General features: G+C 41.3%; 1 long non-coding RNA gene across 3 annotated transcripts in view; it reads right to left on the minus strand.

Moving 5' to 3' along the window:
• LOC109551941 (uncharacterized) overlaps positions 1-26,113 on the minus strand; it is a 302,359-nt gene that overhangs the window by 223,694 nt on the left and 52,552 nt on the right. For all 3 annotated transcript variants that reach the window (XR_012330574.1, XR_004525941.2, XR_002178639.3), the window contains exon 2: positions 23,516-23,657. This is a non-coding gene — a long non-coding RNA (uncharacterized lncRNA). The remainder of the gene's footprint in view (positions 1-23,515; positions 23,658-26,113) is intronic.

Consider the following 26,113-nt stretch of genomic DNA (forward strand, 5'->3'; position numbering starts at 1 on the left):
TCAGGCCAGATTTGAAATATTTAAGTCATTCTGTGCTCAGCCCCAGGCCCCCAACTACTGTTCTTTCTCTACACCTCTTCTCACATGATTACATCTATTCTTGTGGTCTTAATTAACTCCTCTTTGTAGGTGACTCCCAGATTATGTCTCTAACCTGACTTCCCTTTAGGCTCCTGACAGGTATTCTACAATTGCTTGCTTGGAATCTCCAATTAGAAGACTCACAAGCACCTCAGTATGATTAGATCCAAAGCAGAACTCCTGGCATCTGCTCCCTATAACCTCTCCCTCCCCTGTCATTGACATTTAACTAAATGGCACCATTCTGCACCTACACAGCTTTTCAAACCAGAAACCTACATCATCCTTGACTCTTCTCTTGTCTTCACACTCCTCTAAAGTTATCCCCTTTATCATCAAGTCTTATCTATTCTACTTTTAATCTGTGTCTGGGTTCCATCAGCTTTTCTTCAGCTCCATTGCCACTACCCATGTCCAGGCCATGATCATCTCTTGTCTGGGCTACTCCAATCAACTTCAGTTGATCTCCGGCTTTTATCCTTGCCCCAATCCAATCCATTTTCCCTACAACATCAGTGGGATCCTTTTAAAACCATAAATAAGAACACTTAAGTCTCTTGCCTAAATCCTTTCATTGGCTTTCCCTTATATTTACAAAATCATCCAAGCTCCTTAACGAGTCTCCAAGAGCTCACATGCTCTGGTGACTGCCTGTGTCTTTATTCATTCTAACCTCATCTCACCCCCTCTCCCTCTCACTAACAACATTCCAGTCATACTAGCTTTTTTCCGGTCCTCTAACACGCCAAGTTCTTTCCCACCTCAAAACCAGTAAACACACTCATCCCACTACCTGGAACATCCTTCTACTCATCCTTTAAAAAAGTAGCACCATTTTACTCTTCAAGGCTCAGCTCAACTGTCACCTCTTCAGAGAGGCTTCCCTGTTGTTTTCCCTTATGACAATGTATTTTAAATTTTGTTAAGCATTTCTTTGCTTACTTATCACTGTCTGACTCATCCACAAGACCAACACTGTGTGAAGACGTAGACCATAACTAGTTAGTTCTTCATCGCACGCAAGCACCCAGCACTGGGCCTAGAACGGAAGAGGACTTCCCTAATCTGTTCATAAAAATCCTGTTTACAAATTTTAGGACGATATAAAGTAGAGAATACTCAAATATTTTTCTGAATTCTTCAACGGTAAAAATAGAAAAATCTTCAACTAATTTCATGATTATGGTAATTCTTTAACATGGCAGGAGGAGGACAGGATGGGGCCTGTCCTGTACATTGTAGGATGTTGTGCATAAGTTATAGCCTTTATCCATCAGATGCCAATAGCATGGCCCTACCTCACGTACGACAACCAAAAGTGTCCCCAGATATTGCCAAATGTCCACTGGGGGGCGAAATCATACCTGATTGGGAACCACTGACCTGCATAATCAACATTTAATATGTCATTTTATCCCCCACAAAGATAAAAATAAAAAATATTAAGTGAGGAAATTAATGCATGAAGAGCATAAGTGACCTGCTTAAGGCTGCATATAATTAGGAGTAGAAAGGGGAGCAAAATCCAGCAAACAAACCTCCCAATTAATGCTAAAGTAGGTTCCTGTTCATAAACACATGGTTGATCTGCTTTTCTGTATATGAATACATTCGTTTTGAAAGAAAACAGTAATCATATTCCCATCAGAGTTAACATTAATTAACATCAATTCACTTGAAAGACAGTTACACTGAACTTATAAAAATTCTTTGAGGCATGCAATTGTCTTTCCCAGTCTTCAAGAAGCCTTACATCAAAGGCCTGGTTTCTAACTCTACAGATACATCAGTACAGCTTTTAAACAAAATTATTTTAATAAATTTATATCTCATGATTAGCTTTTCCCAGTAAAATCTCAGAATCACATAAGCATTCTAGATTTTAGCTGCTTTTTAACAATTCATACAATGTGCATCCTTATCTGACTTCAACAAAGGCTTAAAACACTCTGAATGTGAATTATTTTCTCATATTTCATGCATTAGCTTCTCTTATTTCTTAATCAGATTCATTTGTGTTCTGGACCAGGTACAGCTTTGGGTTCTCCTAGAGGTAAACCCAAAGTTGTGTTTACAAAATATTACGTCATTATTAAACCCACATAAGCAGACTACGGAAAACCCTCACCATAGAATAATATCTATTATTAATTGATTGACTGCTATGAGGCTGGTGCTGTAGTAAGTGCTTTACGTACGTTATATCACTTAGGTTTTATAACACTCATTTGATATAGAGACTATTATACCATTTCACGGATGGGGCAAACAAAGAAATTAAGTAACTCACCTAAGCTACTATATAAAGTCAGGGGTGGAAATCCAGGTCCCTCTGATTCCAAACACCAATTTATTAACAACCCAATGATATGTCCTACTTGGTGGGGCTGAGAATCAACCAATACTGTTCATCTCTAATGGCCATTCTAGTCATGATACCTGGCCAACGGTTTTTCATTAAAAAAAACCCTGAGGCTTAAGAGAAACCTCGGGAGAGACCTTCAAGATGGCGGAGGAATAAGACGTGGAGATCACCTTCCTCCTCACAAATACATCAGAAATATATCTACACGTGGAACAACTCCTACAGAACACCTACTGAACACTGGCAGACGACCTCAGACTTCCCAAAAGGCAAGAAACTCCCCACGTAGCTGGGTAGGGCAAAAGAAAAAAAAATAAACACAGACAAAAGAATACGGATGGGACCTGCACCAGTGGGAGGGAGCTGTGAAGGAGGAAAGGTTTCCACACACTAGGAAGCCCCTTCGCGGGCAGAGACTGCGGGTGGCGGAGGGGGAAAGCTTCGGAGCCGCGGAGAAGAGCACAGCCACAGGGGTGCGGAAGGCAAAGAGGCGAGATTCACGCACAGAGGATCGATGCCAACCAGCACTCCCCAGCCTGAGAGGCTCATCTGCTCACCTGCCGGAGCGGGCGGGGCTGGGAGCTGAGGCTCGGGCTTCGGTCAGATCCCAGGGAGAGGACTGGGGTTGGCAGCGTGAACACAGCCTGAAGGGGCTAGAGCGCCACAGCTAGCTGGGAGGGAATCCGGGGAAAGGTCTGGAGCTGCCGAAGAGGCAAGAGACTTTCTCTTGCCTCTTTGTTTCCTGGTGCGTGAGCAGAGGGAATTAAGAGCGCCGCTTAAAGGAGCTCCAGAGATGGGCGCGAGCCACGGCTATCAGCGCGGACTCCAGAGACGGGCATGAGACGCTAAGGCTGCTGCTGCTGCCACCAAGAAGCCTATGTGCAAGCACAGGTCACTATCCACACCTCCCCTCCCAGAAACCTGTGCAGCCTGCCACTGCCAGGGTCCCGTGATCCAGGGACAACTCCCCCGGGAGAAGGCACGGCGCACCTCAGGCTCGCCCCGCACTCTGTGCCCCTCCCTCCCCACCGGCCTCAGTGAGCCAGAGCCCCCAATCAGCTGCTCCTTTAACCCCGTCCTGTCTGAGCGAAGAACAGACGCCCTCTGGCGACCTACACGCAGAGGCAGGGCCAAATCCAAAGCTGAAACCCAGGAGCTGTGTGAAGAGAAAGGGAAATTTCTCCCAGCAGCCTCAGGAGCAGCAGATTAAATCTACACAATCAACTCGATATACGCTGCATCCGGAGAATACCTGAATACACAACGAATCATCCCAAAATGAGGCAGTGGACTTTGGGAACAATGATATATATATTTTTTTCCTTTTTCTCTTTTTGTGAGTGTGTATAAGCTTGCTTCTTTGTGTGATTTTATCTGTATAGCTTCTCTTTTACCATTTGTGCTAGGGTTCTGTCTGCCTGTTTTTTTTTGTTGTTGTTTTTTTTTTGTAGAGTTTTTAGCGCTTGTTATCACTGGTAGATTTGTTTTTTGGTTTGGTTGCTCTCTTCCTTTTTTTAATTACTTTTTAAAAAATTTTTAATAATTATTTTTCATTTTAGTAACATTATTTTATTTTTTCTTTCTTTCCTTATTTTTTTCTCCCTTTTCTTCTAAGCCGTGTAACTGACAGGGTCTTGGTGCTCCGACCAGGTGTCAGGCCTGTGCCTCTGAGGTGGGAGAGCCAAGTTCGGGACATTGGACCACCAGAGACCTCCTGGCTCCACATAATATCACACGGTGAAAGCTCTCCCAGATATCTCCAACTCAACGCTAAGACCCAGCTCCACTCAACGACCAGCAAAAGCTACAGTGCTGGACACCCTGTGCCAAACAACTAGCAAGACAGGTACACAACCCCACCCATTAGCAGAGAGGCTGCCTAAAATCATAATAAGTCCACAGACACCCCAAAACACTCCACCGGACGTGGTCCTGTCCACCAGAGAGATAAGATCCAGCCTCATCCACCAGAACGCAGGCACTAGTCCCCTCCACCAGGAAGTCTACACAATCCACTGAACCAACCTTAGCCACTGGGGGCAGACACCAAAAACAACAGGAACTACAAACCTGCAACCTGCGAAAAGGAGACCCCAAACATAGTAAGTTAAGCAAAATGAGAAAACAGAAAAACACAAAGCAGATGAAGGAACAAGGCAAAAACCCACCAGACCAAAAAAATGAAGAGGAAATGGGCAGTTCTACCTGACAAAGAATTCAGAGTAATGATAGTAAAGATGATCCAAAATCTTGGAAACAGAATGGAGAAAATACAAAAAACATTTAACAAGGACCTCAAGAACTAAAGGGCAAACACACAATGATGAACAGCACAATAAATGAAATTAATAATTCTCGACGAGAACTCAATAGCAGAATAACTGAGGCAGAAGAACGGATAAGTGACCTGGAAGATAAAAAAGTGGAAATAACTACTGCAGAGCAGAATAAAGAAAAAAGAATGAAAGGAATTCAGGACAGTCTCAGAGTCCTCTGGGAAAACATTAAACACACCAACATTTGAATTATAGGGGTCCCAGAAGAAGAAGAGAAAAACAAAGGGTCTGAGAAAGTATTTGAAGAGATTATAGTTGAAAATTTCCCTAATATGGGAAAGGAAATAGTTAATTAAGTCCAGGAAGCACAGAGAGTCCCATACAGGATAAATCCAAGGAGAAACATGCCAAGACACATATTAATCAAACTATCAAAAATAAAGTGCAAAGAAAAAATATTGAAAACTGTAAGGGAAAAAAGACAAATAATATACAAGGGAATCCCCATAAGGTTAACAGCTGATCTTTCAGCAGAAACTCTGCAAACAAAAAAGGAGTGGCAGGACATACTTACAGTGATGAAAGGGAAAAACCTACAACCAAGATTACTCTATGCAACAAGGATCCCAGTCAGATTCGATGGAGAAATTACAACTTTTACAGAGGAGCTTCAAGATGGCAGAAGAGTAAGACACGGAGATCACCTTCCTCCCCACAAATACATCACAAATACATCTACATGTGGAACAACTCCTATAGAACACCTACTGGACGCTGGCAGAAGACCTCAGACCTCCCAAAAGGCAAGAAACTCCCCACGTACCTGGGTAGGGCAAAAGAAGAAAGAAAAAACAGACACAAGAATAGGGATGGGAACTGCACCAGTGGGAGGGAGCTGTGAAGGAGGAAAGGTTTCCACACACTGGGAAGCCCCTTCACGGTCAGAGACTGCGGGTGGTGGAGGGAGGAATCTTTGGAGCCATGGGGGAGAGTGCAGCAACAGGGGTGCGGAGAGCAAAGCGGAGAGTTCCTGCACAGAGGATCGATGCCGACCAGCACTCACCAGCCCAAGAGGCTCCTCTGCTCACCGCAGGGATGGGTGAGGGCTGGGAGCCGAGGCTCGGGCTTCGGTCGGATCCCAGGGAGAGGACTGGGGTTGGCTGCGTGAACATAGCCTGAAGGGGCTAGTGCGCCACAGCTAGCTGGGAGGGAGTCCGGGAAAATGTCTGGAGCTGCAGAAGAGGCAAGAGACTTTCTCTTGCCTCTTTGTTTCCTGGTGCGCGAGGAGAGGGGATTAGGAGCTCTGCTTAAAGGAGCTCCAGAGATGGGCGTGAGCCGCGGCTATCAGCGCAGACCCCAGAGACGGGCATAAGATGCTAAGGCTGCTGCTGCAGCCACAAGGGAGCCTGTGTGCAAGCACAGGTCACTATCCACACCTCCCCTCCTGGGAACCTGTGCAGCCCACCACAGTCAGGGTCCCGTGATCCAGGGACAACTTCCCCGGGAGAAGGCACGGCACGCCTCAGGCTGGTGCAACGTCATGCTGGCCTTGGCTGCTGCAGGCTCGCCCTGAATCCTTACCCCTCACTCCCCCCGGCCTGAGTGAGCCAGAACCCCTGAATCAGATGCTCCTTTAACCCCGTCCTGTCTGAGCGAAGAACAGATGCCCTCAGGCGACCTACAGGCAGAGGTGGGTCCAAATCCAAAGCTGAACCCCTGGAGATGTGCAAACAAAGAGAAAGGGAAATTTCTCCCAGCAGCCTCGGGAGCAGCGGATTAAATCTCCACAATCAACTTGATGTACCCTGCATCTGTGGAATACCTGAATAGACAACGAATCATCCTAAATTCAGGAGGTGGACTTTGGGAGCAACGATATATATATTTTATACCCTTTTTCTCATTTTGTGAGTGTGAATGTGTATGCTTCTGTGTCTGATTTTCTCTGTATAGCTTTGCTGTTGCCATTTGTTCTAGGGTTCTGTCTGTGCACTTTTTTTTTTTTTTAACTTACAAACAATTTTTTTTCTTAATTATTTTTATTTTAATAACTATATTTTATTTTATTTTATCTTTTTCTTTCTTTCTTTCTTTTCTCACTTTTATTCTGAGCCATGTGGAGGACAGGCTCTTGGTGCTCCATCCAGGCATCAAGGCTGTGCCACTGAGGTGGTAGAGACAAGTTCAGGACACTGGTCCACAAGAGACCTCAAAGCTCCACGCAATAACAAACGGTGAAAATCTCCCAGAGATCTCCATCTCAACACCAAGACCCAGCTCCACTCAACGACCAGCAAGCTGCAGTGAAGGACACTCTATGCCAAACAATTAGGAAGACAGGAACACAACCCCATCCATTAGCACAGAGACTGCCTAATAAAATAATAATAAGGCCACAGGCACCCCAAAACACACCACCAGACGTGGACCTGCCTACCAGAAAGACAAGATCCAGCCTCATCCACCAGAACACAGGCACTAGTCCCCTCCACCAGGAAGCCTACACAACCCACTGAACCAAACTTAGCCACTGGGGACAGACACCAAAAACAACATAAACAACGAACCTGCTGCCTAGGAAAAGGAGACCCTAAAAACATTAAGTTAAGCAAAATGAGAAGACAGAGAAACACACAGAAGATGAAGCAAGACAAAAACCCACCAGACCTAACAAATGAGGAGGAGATAGGCAGTCTACCTGTAAAAGAATTCAGAATAATGATAGTAAACATGATCCAAATCTTGGAAATAAAATGGAGAAAATACACGAAACGTTTAACAAGGACCTAGAAGAACTAAAGAGCAAACAAACAGAGATGAACAACACAATAAATGAAATTAAAAATTCTTTAGAAGGGATCAATAGCAGAATAACTGAGGCAGAAGAACGGATAAGTGACCTGGAAAATGAAATAGCGTAAATAAATACTGCAGAGCAGAATAAAGAAAAAAAGAATGAAAAGAATTGACGACAGTCTCAGAGACCTCTGGGACAACATTAAACACACCAACATTTGAATTATAGGGGTCCCAGAAGAAGAAGAGAAAAAGAAAGGGACTGAGAAAATACTTGAAGAGATTATAGTTGAAAACTTCCCTAGTATAGGAAAGGAAGTAGTTAATCAAGTCCAGGAAGCACAGAGTCCCATACGGGATAAATCCAAGGAGAAACATGCTAAGACTCATATTAATCAAACTATCAAAAATTAAATATTAAATGCAGCAAGGGAAAAACAACAAGTAACACATAGGGGAATCCCCATAAGGTTAACAGCTGATCTTTCAGCAGAAACTCTGCAAGCCAGAAGGGAGTGGGAGGACATATTTAAAGTGATGAAAGAGAAAAAGCTAAAACCAAGATTACTCTACCCAGCAAGGACCTCATTCAGATTTGATGGAGAAATTAAAAGCTTTACAGACATGCAAAAACGAAGAGAATTCAGCACCATGAAACCCACGTTACAACAAATGCTAAAGAAACTTCTCTAGGCAGGAAACACAAGAGAAGGAAAAGACCTACAATAATAAACCCGAAACAATTAATAAAATGCTAATAGGAACATACATATCGATAATTAACTTAAATGTAAATGGATTAAATGCTCCAACCAAAAGACATAGACTGGCTGAATGGATACAAAAACAAGACGCGTATATATGCTGTCTACAAGAGACCCACTTCAGACCCAGGGACACATAGAGACTGAAAGTGAGGGGATGAAAAAAGATATTCCATGCAAAGGGAAATCAAAAGAAAGCTGGAGTAGCAATTCTCATATCAGACAAAATAGACTTTAAAAGAAGGACTATTACAGGAGACAAAGAAGGACACTACATAATGATCAAGGGATCAATCCAAGAAAAAGATATAACAATTGTAAATATTTATGCACCCAACATAGGAGCACCTCAATACATAAGGCAAATACTAACAGCCATAAAAGGGGAAATCGACAGTAACACAAACATAGTAGGGGACTTCACTATCTTTACTTTACTAGTAGGGACAGTACTTTCACCAATGGACAGATCATCCAAAATGAAAATAAAAAAGGAAACACAAGCTTTAAATGATACATTAAACATGATGGACTTAATTGATATTTATAGGACATTCCATACAAAAACAACAGAACACACATTCTTCTCAAGTGCTCATGGAACATTCTCCAGGATAGATAATATCTTGGGTCACAAATCAAGCCTTGGTAAATTTAAGAAAATTGAAATCGTTTCACGTATCTTTTCCAACCACAACACTATGAGACTAGATATCAATTACAGGAAAATATGTGTAAGAACTACAAACACATGGAAGCTAAACAACACACTACTTAATAACCAAGAGATCACTGAACAAATCAAAGAGGAAATCAAAAAATACCTAGAAACAAATGACAATGAAAACACAACGACCCAAAACCTATGGGATGCAGCAAAAGCAGTTCTAAGAGGGAACTTTATAGCTATACAAGCCTACCTTAAGAAACAAGAAACACCTCAAATAAACAATCTAACCTTACACCTAAAGCACTTAGAGAAAGAAGAACAAAAAACCCAAAGTTATCAGAAGGAAAGAAATCATAAAGATCATATCAGAAATACATGAAAAAGAAATGAAGGCAACAATAGCAACAATCAATAAAACTAAAAGCTGGTTCTTTGAGAAGATAAACAAAATTGATAAACCATTAGCCAGATTCATCAAGAAAAAAAAGGGAGAAGACTCAAATCAATAGAACTAGAAATGAAAAAGGAAAAGTAACAACTTACACTGCAGAAATACAAAGGATCATGAGAGATTACTACAAGAAACTATATGCCAAGAAAATGGACAACCTGGAAGAAATGGTCAAATTCTTAGAAATGCACAACCTTCTGAGACTGAACCAGGAAGAAATAGAAAATATAAACAGACCAATCACAAGCACTGAGATTGAGACCGTGATTAAAAATCTTCCAACAAACAAAAGACCAGGACCAAATGGCTTCACAGGGGAATTCTATCAAACATTTAGAGAAGAGCTAACACACATCCTTCTCAAACTCTTCTAAAATATAGCAGAGGGAGGAACACTCCCAAACTCATTCTACGAGGCCACCATCACCCTGATAGCAAAACCAGACAAAGATGTCACAAAGAAAGAAAACTAAAAAAAAATTTTAAATATTTTTTAAAAAAAGAAAAAAGGGGTTTGCTTGGTGGCACAGTGGTTGAGTCCGCCTGCCAATGCAGGGGACACTGGTTTTTGCCCCGGTCCAGGAAGATCCCACATGCTGTGGAGTGGCTGGGCCCGTGAGCCATGGCCACTGTGCCTGCACGTCCGGAGCCTGTGCTCCACAATGGGAGAGGCCACAACAGTGAGAGGCCCGAGTACCGTAAAAAAAAAAAAAAAAAAGAAAGAAAGAAAACTACAGGCCAGTATCACTGATGAACATAGATGCAAACATCCTCAACAAAATACTAGCAAACAGAATCCAACAGCACATTAAAAGGATCATACACCATGATCAAGTGGGGTTTATTCCAGGAATGCAAGGATTCTTCAATATATACAAATCAATCAACGTGATACACCATATTAACAAATTGAAGGAGAAAAACCATATGATCATCTCAATAGATGGAGAGAAAGAATTCGACAAAATTCAGCACCCATTTATGATAAAAACACTGCAGAAAGTAGGCATAGAGGGAACTTTCCTCAACATAATAAAGGCCATATATGACAAACCCACAGCCACCATCGTCCTCAATGGTGAAACACTGAAAGCATTTCCACTAAGATCAGAAACAAGACAGGGTTGCCCACTCTCACCACTCTTATTCAACATAGCTTTGGAAGTTTTAGCCACAGCAATCAGAGAAGAAAAGGAAATAAAAGGAATCCAAATGAGAAAAGAAGAAGTAAAGCTGTCACTGTTTGCAGATGACATGATACTGTACATAGAGAATCCTAAAGATGCTACCAGAAAACTACTAGAGCTAATCAATGAATTTGGTAAAGTAGCAGGATACAAAATTAATGCACAGAAATGTCTGGCATTCCTGTACACTAATGATGAAAAATCTGAAAGTGAAATTAAGAAAACACTCCCATTTACCACTGCAACAAAAAGAAGAAAATATCTAGGAATAAACCTACATAAGGAGACAAAAGACCTGTATGCAGAAAATTATAAGGCAATGATGAAAGAAATTAAAGATGATACAAATAGATGGAGAGATATACCATGTTCTTGGATTGGAAGAATCAACATTGTGAAAATGACTCTACTACCCAAAGCAATCTACAGATTCAATGCAATCCCTATCAAACTACCACTGGCATTTTTCACAGAACTAGAACAAAAAATTTCACAAGTTGTATGGTAACACAAAACACCCCGAATAGCCAAAGCAATCTGGAGAACAAAAAATGGAGCTGGAGGAATCAGGCTCCCTGACTTTAGACTATAGTAGAAAACTACAGTAATCAAGACAGTATAGTACTGGCACAAAAACAGAAAGATAGATCAATGGAACAGGATAGAAAGCCCAGAGATAAACCCACACACATATGGTCACCTTATCTTTGATAAAGGAGGCAAGAATATACAGTGGAGAAAAGACAGCCTCTCCAATAAGTGGTGCTGGGAAAACTGGACAGGTACATGTAAAAGTATGAGATTAGAACACTCCCTAACACCATACACAGAAATAGCTCAAAATGGATTAAAGACCTAAATGTAAGACCAGAAACTATCAAACTCTTAGAGGAACACTCTATGACATAAATCACAGCAAGATCCTTTTTGACCCACCTCCTACAGAAATGGAAATAAAAACAAAAATAAACAAATGGGACCTAATGAAACTTCAAAGCTTTTGTACAGCAAAGGAAACCATAAACAAGACCAAAGGACAACTCTCAGAATGGGAGAAAATATTTGCAAATGAAGCAACTGGCAAAGGATTAATCTCCAAAATTTACAAGCAGCTCATGTAACTCAATCACAAAAAAATAAACAACCCAATCCAAAAATGGGCAGAAGACCTAAACAGACATTTCTCCAAAGAACATATACAGATTGCCAACAAACACATGAAAGAATGCTCAACATCATTAATCATTAGAGAAATGCAAATCAAAACTACAATGAGATATCATCTCGTACTGGTCAAAATGGCCATCATCAAAAAATCTAGAAACAATAAATACTGGAGAGGGTGTGGAGAAAAGGGAACACTCTTGCACTGCTGGTGGGAATGTAGATTGATACAGCCACTATGGAAAACAGTTGGAGTTTCCTTAAAAAACTACAAATAGAACTACCATACAACCCAGCAATCCCACTACTGGGCATATATCCTGAGGAAACCATAATTCAAAAGAGTCATGTACCAAAATGTTCATTGCAGCTCTATTTACAATAGCCAGGACATGGAAGGAACATAATTGTCCACAACAGATGAATGCGTAAAGAAGATGTGGCATATATATACGATGGAATATTACTCAGCCATAAAAGGAAACGAAATTGAGTAATTTGTAGTGAGGCAGATGGACCTAGAGTCTGTCATACAGAGTGAAGTAAGTCAGAAAGAGAAAAAGAAATACTGTATGGTAACACATAAATATGGAATCAAAAAAAAAAAATGGTTTACAAGAACCTAGGGCCAGGATTGGAATAAAGACGCAGACGTAGAGAATGCACTTGAGGACACAGGGAGGGGGAAGGGTAAGTTGGGACGTAGTGATAGTGGCATGGGCATATATACACTACCAAATGTATAATAGCTAGCGGGAAGCAGCTGCATAGCACAGGGAGATTAGCTCGGTGGTTTATGACCACCTAGAGGGGTGGGATAGGGAGGGTGGGAGGGAGATGCAAGAGGGAGGAGATATGTGGATATATGTATATGTATAGCTGATTCACTTTGTTATAAAGCAGAAATTAACACACCATTGTAAAGCAATTATACTCCAATAAAGATGTTAGAAAGAAAAAAAGAGAATCCTCATCTCTCATCCTAGAGGAGCCACAAACTAGAGGTGCTCTGAGTCAAGAGGTGACCTTGTATTGAGCCAGATATGACACCTAGGAAGTTGAGAAAGGATGCCTTCCACTGCTACTAGTCTCCCAGAATTCAACCTTTAGTTTTGGGCCATGTGGTTTAGGGTGACCAATCATCTGGGTGTTCCCAAGACCATCCCAGTTCTAGCCCTGAAAGTCCTGCATCTGGGAAACCCTATCTATGAATGTGTTCTCTCTTCACCTTCTACCAAATCTCCCTGAGGCCAGCTGCCTTTCTACATCTCTAAATGTTCATTTTTTTAAGAAACATCAAGGCTTTACTATGTGGCAAGACTTTACTATAGTAAGACTATACCAGGTGTAAAGGATATCAAGGCAAAAAAAATCCAAATCTCCGAACAGGTACCATCTGCCGGCTGTATCATCCTTTCAAACTGATAGCCATCTTTTCAAACACCATCCAGGCCTAAGACCTCCCACCTGCCATCATGCTCTGTAAATACCAGGTCCCATCTGCCCAGCTCTTCTTCCTCTTGCTGGTTGCTCTAATAACTGCCTTGTGTCCACCTGCTGTTCCCATATGGTCTGGTCTATTCACCCAGTGATTGAACTCCTAATCCCACCCTGACAAGTGGCTAAAAAGAAGCCACTTGTCTCACTAGCCTACCTAGCTAAGTGGGAAACTAGAAGTGGCTAAAAGCCTCATGCCTCAGGAGAGCTGTTGAGTCAATGATATGTTTTCTCAAGTTCTAGACCATAGATCCTCAAGTAGAACAACAGAAAAATGGTTATCAGGGGATCTCTGTTTTAAAATATAATTGGGGATTCTGAAAGTCTTTTTTTCTCATCCTCAGTACTTCCATTTCTCTGCCCCCTTAGGTCTATGCTTGGGCATTTTTTTCCTTGACGTGATGTAGCACTTGGACTGAATAGTAGGCCCTTGTAACTACTTCGCATAACTGCTTTTCACAAAGAATATATTTCTGAATATATTGGTATCAGCTCAGCTACTTATTACCTCTGCTACTTTATGGATGTCACTTCATCTTTCAGGACCCCAGTTTATACAACATGAATGGGATGATAATATCCTAACAAAATAACTAACATATATTAATATGAATGTCATGGATACCTGTTGCTTTTGCCTATCCTATACACATCCCTTTACCTTCTGTCAAGTAACAGGACCTGTCTTACAAGTGAGAAAGTCATTACAAGTAGTTTGGACTGAGTTTGTGCCACCATGATACACTTCTTCCCAGCATTTAACTCCCTTTTCTCACCAACACTACCCTGATATTCTTTATGGAATATGCATCTCCCCATTCTTAGTCATGTCCTAGCTGAATAAGTAAGCTACTTTTGGCTTAATGCAATTGACACATTCCATCCTCCAGGCCATAGGAGGAGGCATGTGACCCAGTGCCAGCCATTAAGAGAGGGGATGGGGCTTCCGTGGTGGCACAGTGGTTAAGAATTTGCCTTTCAATGCAGGGGACACAGGTTCGATCCCTGGTCCGGGAAGATCCCACATGCCGCGGAGCAACTAAGCCCGAGTGCCACAACTACTGAGCGTGCGCTCTAGAGCCTGCAAGCCATAACTACTGAAGCCCGCGTGCCTAGAGCCAGTGCTCCGCAGCAAGAGAAGCCACTGCAATGAGAAGCCCACACACCGCAACGAAGAGTGGCCGCCGCTTGCCGCAACTAGAGAAAGCCCGCACGCAGCAACAAAGACCCAACGCAGCCAAAAATAATAAATAACTAAAATAATTTTTTTTAAAAAAAGAGAGGGGATGAATGTCAGAAATTGTGTGGGAGCACTGAAAGAGTACTCTCAACTTGAATCACACGGTGTGAGAAATAAAATCATTTTGATCCTGTGAAGAGAGAACCTCCACTTGCCAGGGCCATGTACGGAGCCCGATAATGAAGTCAACAATATAGGATACAGAGTGAAGAGATGGGGAGAAATCTGATCCCTGACATTGTTTGTAGATTGAACCCCACCTGAAATCAAATCTGTATGGGCCATTAGATTTCCTTTATTGTTTCTAATAGTTTGAAATGAACTCTCTGTCTCTTGCAAACAAAAGACATTTGAACCAGCATGAGACCCAGGCCTGGCCAATTAGAGCACGTCCATCCCTCAGATTATAGTAATTAGGGTTCAAGGGTGCACAGAGAAGCCAAGGCAGGAGCTCCCCAGGAACGTTCAGCCAGTGCTCTTAGAGAGAGATGTTTCTAGGAAAGAACCTATCTCACAAATGAGTCTCTCTTTATAATCACATTTTTGAATTATGGAATCTAGCAGCGCCAAATCCAGGTCTAGCCTTGATTTTTAGTCACGTAAAACATATTCCTTTTGCTTAACAAACCTGAATTGTGTTTCTGCTACTTATAACCGAAAAGGTCTTGACTAGACCCTTTATGCTAGATTCTTTGGTAACATTTTTATGTACATGAGAAACCATAATTATCCCCATTTCATAGATGAAGGAAGTGTGACTCAGAGAAGTTAAGTGAATTGTTCAAGGTCACACACCAGGTAACAGAGTTCCTGAAGTCAAAACTTTGTTGTTGGGTTTCCCCGGTGGCGCAATGGTTGAGAGTCCGCCTGCCATCGCAGGGGACACGTGTTCGTGCCCCGGTCCGGGAAGATCCCACATGCCGCGGAGCGGCTGGGCCCGTGAGCCATGGCCGCTGAGCCTGCGCGTCCGGAGCCTGTGCTCCGCAACGGGAGAGGCCACAACAGTGAGAGGCCCGCATACCGGAAAAAAAAAAAAAAAAAAAGTTGTTGTTAATAATTGTGTTAAATGGTTTCCAGATGCTTTCATGAACTTGTTCATTTCGTCAACGGTTTACTCTGCTAACTTCTCAACAAAACTCCTAGTACCTGTGGATTCTGCTTGTCACAGGCAAATTCAGGGAGTTCAGTATGACTCATTTCCCTACAAAACCAAGGGTGCCTCCCAGGTGGACGTTTATCACCTGGTTTAAAGGAATGCATGATATTGGTACCTAAAAGCAGAGTCAGAAACATTTACATTCCGTTGCTTATAAACAAAATAAAAAGCAGGCAGTTTAAGGCTGTAAACGGCAGCATCTTCTAGCATTTAATTGTTGTTGGTAGTGGTTCTATTGGTGCAATATTGCTAGTATCTTGAAAACAGACATCTAAATCCAAGCAGGAAGAATTCTATTAAGAAAACAATAAACAAACAAAAGCCAGCCTCAATAAAACCACCTAAACATTAAGTCCCCCCCATCCCATTCCATGGTACCTTATGAAATCATGCTCCATCAGTCTTTCCCTCCTTTGCAGAATAAAGAAAAACCCTAGTGGAGTGTGAGTTTGGTTGCACATTTTTCTTGTACTCTCTAGTTACTACTGCTCAGACACTAGACAGCATTTAGGGCTGGCCCTTATTAATTCAAAACTTTCAGATGGACTCATCTCTTCTGGCTCAAAGGGGAGAGTAAGGGTTTAGTATGAGCAATTGGACTCAGTCTTGACTCTCAGCCTCTGAAAATGGGCATATTTATAGAACTCTGTATTAGTGTATTCGTCCCCTATGGCTGTCATAACAAATTACCACACACTTAAAACAACAAAAATGTATTCTCTTACAGTTTAGAGGTCAGAAGTCAAAATGAGTTTTAAGAGACAAATATCAAGGTGTTGGGAAACTTGTTTCTTCTAGAGGCTCCAGGGGAGAATGTGCTCCTTGTCTCTTCCAGATTCTAAAGGCTGCAACATTCCTTGGCTCCTGGTGTCATCGCTTCAATATCTGCTCCATTGTCACATAGCCTTCTTCCACCTCTGATCTTCTTGCCTCCCTCTTATAAAGACCATGGTGATTACCTTTAGGGTCCACAGGATAATCCAAGATAATCTTCCCATCTCAAGACCCTTAAATTAATCACATGTCCAAAATTTCTTTGCAATATTGGTGACATTCATGGGTTCTGGGGACTGGGAGGTAAACATCTTTGGGGGACCATAATTCAGCCCACCATAATTTGGAAACGTGAATTACCACTGAACACCAGGATAGAGAGGCAAAATCTAATATAGGAATTTTTAAATAATCAGATGAACGAAATCCTAGGCAGCTTTCTAAACAGAGTGGAACAGGTGGATAAAAAACAGCCATGCACCATCCTTTGTAGAAATAGTCTAATTTACTACACGGTACAAGTAGCCTAGATCTAGGAAAGCCACACCAAAAATTTTTTTTAAAAAAGGTTGTAGCCGATCTACCACTTACCAGCTCTGTGAGACCTTATATGAATTACTCAATCTCTCTAAACCTGTTGTACTCTGTGAAGTGGGGAATACTTACCCACCTCATAGTGCTGTTGTAAGTATAAAATTTCCATGTAAAACATCAGATCAATGCAAGGAATGTAGCAAGTAACCTATACATGTTAACTATTTGTATAATGTTAATGATAATGATAACAAAAATAATTTCTGACTTTTAAACTTGTGAAATACTTGACTATATTGGCCAGGAAGGTTTGCAATTTCATAGGGTTTTTTTAAAGCAAGACTAGAAAACAATTTTTCTCAGAGAACATCGTAATTTTTAGAAGCAAAGGGATCATTTTTGCCTAAGGTCTGTCTCTAGCAAACAAGAAGAAAATATTGATCCTCAACTTGTTATGCAACCCTTCCCGTGCGCTTTATAGCAGAAGATTAAAAAGACTAAGATGTGTTCTTCATCCTCAAGAGCCTTGCACTGTAGTTAATGTTGACAAGACTAACTTATTTAAAACAGAGCAAAATAAGAGACAATATCGAGTTGAGTCTGAATTACACGGAATGGATTATAAATGCAATAAAATCCCAGAAGAAAATCAGATTAGTATGGGAGAGAGTGGTCAGGCAAGAGAGCAGGCATAAACTAGAACTTGAAGGGTGAGTAATATTTGGATAGCCAGGAAGAGGGCATTGTAAGACATGGAAAATGGAAAGAACAGAGAAGCAAAGGCTAGGGGCCAAAGAGAGGTCAATCATTGTAGCCTGGCACCACGCCTATGAATGTTAAAAACTAATAATGTAAGGACCCAAGTGCTGGAAATTAAAAAAAAAAAAGAAAGAAAGAAATACGTGGCAGTGGTTAAGAGTAGGAACTTGGGAGTCAAAATATTTGGATTTTGGTTCATGTCTTCACCACTTGCTAGCTTTGGGACCTTCAACAATTCCTGTAACTTCTCTGGTCCTCAACTTTCACACCTATTTAACAAACTTGATAATATCTACCTCATAGTATTGCTTCAAAATTAAAGATAATGAATGTGAAATGTTAACACAATGCCCGGTATATATTAATCATTCAATCAGTGACATCTATAATAGCTGTAATAGTGACAGTAGTAGTAGAATAATCCTGCTTGACTGTAGAATCATAGATGTTCAAACATAGAACAAACTCCAGAGATTTTTTTATCCGGGGCCCCTCATTTAAGAGGGAAGATAACTGAAGTGTGGAGAGATGAGATGACACTCAGCCTCTCATTGGCAAACTCAGAATCCACTATTCTTCCCTCCACACCTGTCAGATCCAACATTCCTATTCTGAAATAACTAGTGGTTGGTGCTCTTGAATATGCAAAATTAGTGCTGATTTAGGAACCCTTTTTAAAGGACTGCTGAGTGTTAGCTGCCTTCAGTCAGAGGGAGAATATGAGAAAGCCAAATTCTACAAAGAGAAGTTTTCAACCCTCCAATAACCACTCCACCAAGAGTAGAAGCTGAACAAGGACACTTTGGGCTTAAAGTCATTTGCCTGTTCTTCCTCCAGTCAACCTTTTAACCGACCTTTGCTAGAAAATTTCCACCTCGGTCTCCTGGAGTTTAAACCAAGGCCATTAAACATCTCTAGTATATGTTGGAGGGTTTTTTTTTAATGCTCTGGAATTTCTCAGCCCTGGAAATATATGCAAAAATAATTTCACAAAGCACTTGGTGTGATTTCTAACAAAAAACATTCTCAAATGCAGATTATTCAAAGACTTGGTGCAGTGAGCCGTGAGCAAACCATGCTCTTATACTGTCCCCTTCTGGTTGATGGCCAAAAGGGACAGACTGTATGGTTTAAGAAACTAGCTCAATTTCATTTTAAATAAAATCCCTCTCTTTTGTAATCACCTTGCCCTAGCCTTGTTGATAGGCAGCTGTAGGTAATTTACTTGCTAGAAATAGTTATATCAGCTGAATAACTCATTAATGTTAAAGTGAAGACAGCTTTTGTGCTTTGGAAGAGCAATAAGTAGGGAAAAATTACTCAGCTGTCTTAGCATCAGGCAGGAGCACTGAAGCAGAGAAGAAACAGAACTTGCTTCTTGGTTGCTGAGAATGGATGGTATGAAATTTCTTCAGATGCCAAGTTTAGCCAAATCACAGGAGGATTCCATTAAACATAAGGTAAGCAGCAGGAATATCCACCTGAGCTTCCTTTTTTGATGAGACAGAGGCAAGGAAAGGCCAATTTCTACAATAAGGTGGCTAAATAGAGATCAATTTGAGGAATGAATCCTGGCCTCTGAATATCTTCCTAAAACATGAAAAGAAGACTTGAGAGAGGATTTAGGCAGGTATAATTCCTCTTATGCAGATACAGTCTGTTAGCTACGATAAGCTATGCCATAGTGACAACCAACCATAAAATCTCAGAAGTTTATTTCTCACTCACATAAAATCCACAGGGCCAAGGCGCATTGTCCTTATCACACTGTATAGTAATTGCCCATTTATTTATTTACCATAGCAGACTGCATGGACAGGCCACTCAAGATAGCTATTCCTCTTGCTCTCTGTACATTCCCTGCTTAACCTACACGTACTCACATGACTATCCAATCCTCTTTATTATAGGGCTTAATCAGTAACTCCCTACATGCTTGCCCCCTGCCCCAGCTTCTGGTTTCCCTGGTAACTGATAAGCCAAACTGACATCAATTCCCCCTATAACTAGTAGCCTCCTTCTCACCCCCCTTCCCCCATCCCCAGTAGCGAAGACTGTTGCCATGTCCTGTCCACCAGCTGCTGTATACAGTGGGTTGTCACTCCAGGACTTTGCTTCAGACTTGTAAGATTCCCTATACAGTAAACAACTGATGTCTCTGTCACTGTCTCTGGGCTCTTTCCTTAGTCTCTCAGCTGAGCAATTACAAGGCTTGCAGGCCCGCGGGATGCAGCCCAACAAGACCATGAACTATCTTCAGGGAGGAACTATGTCTATTCAGTTCTATGCTATATCCCCAATACTTAGCACAATACCTGACATGTAGGTACTCAAGGAATATTCGTTGAATAATGAAAGAATGAAGGGAGAGATGAATGAATGAATCAAACTAAATACCTCTGGGCATCATTTCCAGGAGCTCTGACTTCTCTTTTCGCCCTCTCCATACTTTAGGTACAGACCTAAAGCAAATGCCCATTTTACATTGGGGTAGCATTACTGTGTTCCCCTAGGCCTCTGTCATGGTATCATTCCCATGTAATTGTGCGATGTCTTTTAAAGGTCTTCTTGGTGGGCCCTTGACACACTGGGGATGTGAGTCAACAAGGGTGGAAAGTAAATATTCTTAGCAACCAATCTTTGTAATGCTTGCATTAAGGAGAGGGTGATGGATAGAGCACACAGCCCACTGGAGCCCTTACAGATGGGCTGCTTGGGGAGCCATTTCACAAAATGGTGCCAGCACAAAGCACTAAAAATTCAAAAGACAGGGCTTCCCTGGTGGCGCAGTGGTTGAGAGTCCGCCTGCCGATGCAGGGGACACGGGTTCGTGCCCCGGTCCGGGAGGATCCCACATGCCGCGGAGCGGCTGGGCCCGTGAGCCATGGCCGCTGAGCCTACGCATCCGGAGCCTGTGTTCCGCAACGGGATAGGCCACAACAGTGAGAGGCCCGCGTACGGAAAAAAAAAAAAAAAACAATGCAAGACCCAATGAGATCACAGGGAGAAAGAAAAGGGGGGAAATATCCTAGATAGGAGGAAGATAGGAGAAGAAAATGGCACCTTAAGACGTGATTCTCATCAAAACAAAACATATCCATACGTCTTACCAGCAGTGTAGAAGACCCCAGGAGATTCTTTTCCTTTTGCTTTTCTCTTTTCTTTCCATAGAGTTTCACCATTTTTCACTGACCAAATACTAACTGAAGTAATACTGTGACCAACTATCTTGAATCCCCATCCCTAAAGATCTTACCATTTCTACCTGTTTTTTAGCAAAGACCCTTTTAACCATTACACATTGATGGATACCAAGCTGGTAGCTTTGGCTCTCTAAGTTTCTCAATTCTTTATGTAGTTATTGGAGAATTTATAGATGATTATTTTGCACGTAAGGCAAGATAGGGAGTGTGTTTGAAATCACAAAAGGTGCTGGGACATAAAATCTCTGAACCATAAATCTTGCAGTTTAACAAGAATTGCACCCAGGGGTACTGGGTCTGTCTGTATATGAGGTTTTGGATAAAGATCCAGATTTATTGATCATAGCCCCGTTCTTTGTACTTAGAGATTGAGGATCAACTTACAATTTGTGCTGAAACACAGAGCTATTAGCCCAAATTCCTTTCTCCTTCCTGGCCCCCCATGTGCCTGATAGTGCATCTCCCAGAGAAGGTGCAGTTCCCCACCACCACCATGTGGTTAGAGGGAGAACTGCACTGTCATTGGGGCTTATATTTGCGTGACCTTTTGCATACTCACATTAGGCAATGATGACTATTTCTGGACTGCAAAATACTAACTGAAGAACAGATAGATTATATAGTGTGCCTTCTAAGTGGCATGTTGCTATGGTTTCCCACTGAAAGAACAGAATTCTCACCATTAGGTTATCTGAAATCTGCAGGATTGCTCCAAAATGTTTCCGCAGAGCAATGGAATGTCCTTTGAACACAACTCCATCTGTATAATCAAATGCAGTCTCAGACTAGCAGGGAACACGATGTGTGTTTTTTGAAGAATGTCTTCATTGAATGCAGTAGGATTTGCAGGACATGTATAAGGCTAAAACAGGCATTGACCTCTGTTGGTAAGGCACCTTTCCTGTATTTATTAACTATATTCCTTATGCCAAAAAGTTATTGAATATGAACCACCTAGGCATGCAAATGGGATGCTTTAAACTCTTCAAAAGCTTCCCACTGCTCTTAAGATAAAATCCAAATCCTTTCTCATGGCCTGTGTTCCTTGTATGGTCAAACTCCAGACTACTTCTCTATCCTCACCTTACCCCACTCTTTCCCTCCAATTCACAATCTGCTACACTCACCTTCTTTTACATCCTTCAAAGCATCCTCTAAAACGCCAAGCTTTTCCCTGCAGTAGGGTCTATACACACGCTATTTCTCTTGCTTGGAATGCTTTTCCCCCATTCCTGGCCTGCCTTAATTCTTACAAATCCTCCAGTTCTCAAATTAATACCACATCCTGAGATACCCATCACCCCAATTTAAATTAAGTTCCCATTTATACTCCCTGGCAGGACTCTGCACTATTTCACAGCACACATCAAAATTTGAAATTAATTGTATATTCCTGTGATTGTTTAATATATATCCCCTCCACTAAAATAAAGTCTTGAAGTCATGGATTATGTCTTTTTGGTCTACTATATCCCCAGCACTTATTACAGAACTTGGCATATGGTAGGCATTCAATACTGAATGAATGAATCAGCCCACTGACTTCAATCCCCATTTACTTAGTAATTAGGAGGGAATTCAATGATCCATTGAATGAGTATTAAAACTGGGGAAAATGCAAAGAAATCTTGCCCTCAAGTAGCTTATGAATACAGTAAGGGGAAATACAACAGGGGAGACAAATAGGCATATATAAATGAAACAGCAATTTACATGGGACGTTTCTTGTCTCCTTGAACCCTAATGACAATCACGGTCAATTAATGCCCATACATTGCACACCTCTGAAGGAATTGCTATCCAGTCCAGTAGGAGTCCTTAGGTCATCACGTAACCCCACCCAGGATAAAAGAAGCCCAGAGATTCAATAAGGAAGAGAGAGTATATTTTGAAGGGTGTTTGTGGAAACAGAGTGCTCTGAAACATACGCCCTCTCTCTCCTCAAGCTCCGCGAAGGGTCAGCAGGAGAATCCTTCAGGGAGATTGGGGGGAAATAAATCCAGAGTGTTGGGGTGGGAAGGGCAGGTGGGCACACAGAATGGTAGGTAAGCCAGAGCCATCTTGAGAGAACTCCTGCTTCACGACAAAGGGAACACCAGGAGCGCACTGCCAGTGGGCAGAAGTCAAGGGGATGTCAGTATCCTAAGAGGGCAGCACTTGTTCCTCATGGGGTGTCCAAAGAGTCCTTACAAATGCCTCATGGTAGGAAGAGCCAGCAGGTTACCCTTGTCATGAAACAAAGCACCAGCAATCAAATTGACCAGCATCAGAGAAGTAACACTTGGCCCTTTCTCTGTAAGTTCAGCGCGTGCGTGCACGTGTGCACACACACACACACATCCACATACACTCGTACACGCTCTGTGCTCAACTCTAGAAGAGCCATAAGCAGCAGAGTGAATGGAAGGACCAGGTGGAGCAAGCACAACCAAAGAATGAACTATGTTGCCCTTTCCCAGTGGTAGACTAGGGATTCAGCGGTCAGGCCTGCAGGGAAGAGGTTGCTTAGACAGAAACCCTGACTTAGATGAGTGATTAACATTTCGATTTGGGTTGCACACAAATTCATAATATCTGATAATGAGACTGTTCAAATACCTGAAAGTGTCTGAGATTTGGCGAAGAAATCCTCTCAACTGGGGAAGGTGATCCAAAGAGTCTAGTTGAAGGCAGTGCTTGGAAAATAATGAAGCTGGTTCCTGATTGTACCTTCTCAAGTCCAGTCTCTCCAACAAACCATCTACATAAAACAAAAAACGTTAAGTTCAATGAGAAGAGGAAAAATAAAGTAGAATAAGATATCTGAGTTGTTGTAATTAGCTCAAACCCTTCTCTGCTTAGAAAAATAACTTACAACCAGTGTTCTAGGAATACTAGGAATAAAAGAATCATACTTGTACTATTACATATGTAAAATATATTCAAATTTTCCCTTCCTTCAGCAAAAATTATTCATGAAAAAGATAAATTTCTCATCAACTCTCAGGAAAACTGTGCATCCTGCAACTGTGGATAATTCGATAATTTTTGTGAATATACAATGACAGTATATCACATCTGAACATGTTGCCCTATGCAAAGAACTTCAAAGAACAAATGCCTCTCACTCATCACCACCCTAGGTGGTTGGTAGAGAAAATATCCTCCCATTTTACCAGCAAAGAATGTCATACCAAAACAGGGGTCTGCAAATTATGACCCACCAGGTAAATTCATCCCACCACCTGTTTTGGTATGGCCCACGAGCTAAGAATGGTTTTTACGCTTTTAATTCATTGAAAAACAATCAAAGAAGAATAATATATATTTCACAACACATGAAAATAATATGAAATTCAAATTTCACTATTCATAAATAAAGTTTTATTGAAACATAGCCAATGCTCATTCATTTACATATTGCTTATAGCTGCTTCCATGCTACAATAACAGAAATGAATGGTTGTGGCAGAGATTGTATGGCTGGCAAAGCTTAAAATATTTACTATTTTCCCATTAAGATAAAAGTGTGCTGATCCCTGCTCTAAAAGGTTAAATGGCATCTAATTCCACATGCTTAGTTAGCTGAAAAAAAGTCATAAGACCACTGATTCAGAACATAATCATTTCATCATATTTCCTATATAATAACAATAAATATTGGTAGTCTTTATATGTTTTTATTTTCCCCTTCTATTGGGCCACAACATTTTTGGGGGGAAATAAAATCTCATAAAACTCATAAAACTTGGAATGCCCTTCCCCTATTCTTGGCCTGCCTTACTTAACTCTTACAAATCCTCCAGGTCTCAGATTAAATATTGCCTCCTGAGATACCCATCAGCCCCTGACAGGACGCTGCACTTCCAGCTCATAGCATTCATCAGTGGAATGCTGTGAACTGGGCAGGACCTTAGCAATCATATAATCCAGGAGTCAGCAAACTTTCTGTAAAGGGACAAATACAGTTGTCCCTTGGTATCCATGGGGGATTGATTCCAGGAAGCTCTGCAATACCAAAATCTGCTTATGCTCAAGTCCCTTACATAAAATGGTGTAGTATTTGTAAATAACCTACACACATCCTCCCAAATACTTTAAATCATCTCTAGATTACTTATAATACCTAATACAATGTAAATGCTATGTAAATAGTTGCCAGTATGCAGCAAATTCAAGTTTTGCTTTTTGGAACTTTCTGGAATTTTTTTAAAAAATATTTTCAATCTGTGGTTGGTTGAATTCATGAATGCAGAACCCATGGATATGAAGAGCTGACTACAGTAAACATTTTAGGCTTTTCAGACCATATAGTCTCTACAGCAACTACTCAGTTCTGCCACTGTAGCAAAAAAGCAGCTATTACAGACAATACCTAAATGAATGGGTATGGCTGTATTCCAATAAAACTTTACTTACAAAAAAAAGGAGCTGGCTAGATTTGGCCAGTGAACTGTAGTTTGCCAACACCTGATATAGTCCATACCCTCATCTTAGTGCCATTGGATTTCCCTCCACCCTGGAACTTATTACAGAACCTGACTTACAGCAGACATCTGATAAATTTTGATGAATAAATGAATAACGGCAAGCAAGAAGGAAAGAAGGGAACAATGCAAGGATCACAAGCAAATGTACTCACAGTCCTTGTCTTAAAAGTATTCAAAATATAATTAAGGAGACAAGCTATATACATGTGAAAATGCCTTGTATTACAAAGCAGGATGGTGAGTGACTTAGATATCAAGGACCATCTAAACTCAGAAGAAGACTTCATAGGTAAGGTCAGATTTGAGCTGATTATTGACATTTGTTGCTTGTTTGGATGTTTATTGTTGTTTTGGGGAGGGGAGGTTAGCATTAATCAAATTTGTACAAAGAAAATCACATGTGCAAAAACTCACTATTATAAAAACAAAACATAAATCGTTTTATAGAGCAAGAAATCCTTGAGAGATGCATATAAGCATTACCTAGTCATTTTTATTTTATTTTATTTTATTTTTACTTTTGACTGCACCGCACCGCTTGTGGGATCTTAGTTCCCCAACCAGGGAGTGAACCTGGACCCTCGGCAGTGAAAGTGAGGAGTCTTAACCACTGGACCGCCGGGTCCTACCTAGTCATTTTAATTCTAAGATTTGAGTATGTTAGGTTTTCTTAAGACATGGGATATTTTTGTTTGAAACAACAGAATCCCAAAGTAGTACTTCCCTT

This window comes from Tursiops truncatus, chromosome 3 (assembly GCF_011762595.2).
Source record: "Tursiops truncatus isolate mTurTru1 chromosome 3, mTurTru1.mat.Y, whole genome shotgun sequence".
NCBI lineage: Eukaryota > Metazoa > Chordata > Mammalia > Artiodactyla > Delphinidae > Tursiops > Tursiops truncatus.